General features: G+C 65.7%; 1 protein-coding gene across 1 annotated transcript in view; it reads left to right on the top strand.

The window, feature by feature from the left end:
• The first annotated feature begins 337 nt into the window (after positions 1-337).
• Positions 338-2,249, top strand: part of TP73 (tumor protein p73) — a 45,284-nt gene continuing 43,372 nt past the window's right edge. Inside the window, 1 exon segment of the mRNA XM_077763888.1 lies at positions 338-731. The gene's annotated coding sequence lies outside the window, so the exon portion shown is untranslated.

Here is a 2,249-nt window from a genome sequence, read left to right as displayed (position 1 = left end):
TAAATGAAAAATAAAGAAAATACAAAACCCCAAGATCTAGGTGCCAGGGGAAAAAAAAGAACAAAACCAAAAACACGTGGTTGGAAAATCAGAACGGGGTCTGGAGGCCACATGTTACGTGAAGTACCTGAATTTACCGTGCGTGTGCTCGTGCTCGTGCTCACACACGTGTAGGCAGCAAAGCAGCCGAGTATCAACTTCCTGGTTGGACCTAATTTTGACAAAGATGGGTCCTTATTTGTTAGCACCCCCGCCGACACGTCACGGGTGGAATCCTCTGGGTGTAGAATCCGCTGTGGCTGGAGGGGGCCTGTCGTGGGGCCGGGGGTGGGTTCACGGGCAGCTTGCACCGTGCTCTCTCTCTGCGGGCGTTTGGAAGTTTCTGTGAGGAGGAATGGAAGGAGGATGTGCAAGTGTGGCTGACACGGCCGGCTCCCAGGCCTGCCCCCCACCCCCCAGCTCTGCTTCCCGTGGCCGTGGCCGGGGGGCCTGTAACCAGGTCCCAGCCTCGGCCCCAGGGCTCCCAGCCACGCTCCGCCCCGGCGGCCCCAGGCTCCAGCGGCCACGCTGCTTCCTTCTTCCTGGGTTCCAATGTCATCGCCTAGGCGACCGGGACGCTGCCGCCACAGCCTGCCCGCCCGGCCACGAGCCGCTGTGGGCCTCCCAGCCGCCCGGCCTCCCCTCCGCACCGACCGACCCCGACCCAGCCTCGGAGCCCAGGCCCTGCCAAGGTAGGCTTGGGCTCAGCCTGGCCGCCTCTCTCAGGCCTGAGCGTGGGGTCCTGTCCCGGCCTCCCTGCCACGCAGCAGCCACCCTGGGGCACAGAGCCCCCTCCCCACTGCCTCCCACGTGGCATCCAGGAATGGGGTGCCCTGCGGGCGTGGGTGGCAGACAGAGAGGCCGTGTCTGTGGTTCCGCTGATGGGGCCTGGGCGGGGAAGGCCGGCCACTGGCGGCTGGCGCTTTGGAGAGCCATGTGCTCCCAGGGGGGCCCCAAGTGACTCAAATGGCCCTGGGTGGGGGCCAGGCGGGGTGGGGGCAGAAGCGGCTCCCGTGCGGCCGCCTCTTCTCCTTGGGCCTGCTGGGAACTCTCTCTGTCCACTTCCTGCCAAGGAGGCACGGCCTGCCCGGGCCAGGCGTCAGCGCTCCTAGGCTTCTTGTGTGGCTCAGTCGTGGTCGATAGGTGTGGCCGTCCCCCCTGCACAGGCCAGGGGACAGAGGCCCCACACGTGCAGGCTGACCCTGCAGCTGCTGCGGTGCGTTCGCCCACGAGAGCCAGCTGGGAAGGGGGTGCTGCGGCCACACACGTCCTCACCCCTCCCTCGCTGCCCGCTTCCCAAGTGCTCCCTCCGTGTCTGCACCCCGCCAAGGCCTGCCTCACCGCCCACCCGCCTCTGGGCTCGCCGGGCCCACGTGCGCCTGCCAGGGTGACCTTCTCCTCAAACACCCCACTGCGCCCCACTAGAGCTGAACCCCAAAACTTGATCCCTGCCGTCCCCAGGCTCAGGGACCTCTGTGCGGCCTCCAGAGGGCCCTGTCCCTTCTCCGGCCCACCTCGCTATTCCTGTCCCCCCCCCCGCCCCCAAAGGCTGCCAGAGCCTGTCCCGGGCCGAGCTCCACCCCGTCAGCTGGGGCCCAGCTCAATGTCAGCTGGGGAGACCTGCAAATGACAGCGCTGATGTGGGCCTTCGAGTACCCTTGTGCTGGCCCTGGCCACACCCCTCACGGCACCCTTGACACTAGGGGGCAAAAGCTGGTTTGCTTGTCTGACCCCCAATAGAGGGGGCCTCCGGGGGGCAGGGCTGCCTGGGGGGAACCAGAGGAGGCTCAGACCCGGTCTTTGCACTTCCAAGCTGTGTTGCCCAGGGCAGGTGACCTACCCTCTCTGTGCTCCTGGAAGGGCATCTGGAGAGTAGGGGTGCAGCTGTGCTTTCCTTCCTCCTGGGTTACTTGGGTGGTCGGGGTCAAGAAATACAGAGTGCTCCAGGCTGGGGCCGGGACGGAGTAAATGTGCAGTAGATTCTGGGTGTCGTTGTCAGAAAGATGTGGGGGCGCCGGGGTGGGGGGCAGGGAGGAGCTCGTGGGGCAGAGGCCGCTCTGTGCAATGCTGGCGGAGGTTTCTGGAGCGAGTGAGGGACGGATGGACCTTGGGCGAAGGCACGTGGGGTGTGCAGCGGACTCCAGGGCAGGCAAGGAACATATCGCAGGAGTCGGACTGATTGTCGGCAAAGCAGCCCGCGTCAGTGACGG

Source organism: Crocuta crocuta, unplaced genomic scaffold, assembly GCF_008692635.1.
Source record: "Crocuta crocuta isolate KB4526 unplaced genomic scaffold, BGI_CrCroc_1.0 scaffold13, whole genome shotgun sequence".
Lineage (NCBI taxonomy): Eukaryota > Metazoa > Chordata > Mammalia > Carnivora > Hyaenidae > Crocuta > Crocuta crocuta.
This window is presented reverse-complemented; position numbering and strand designations above follow the sequence as displayed.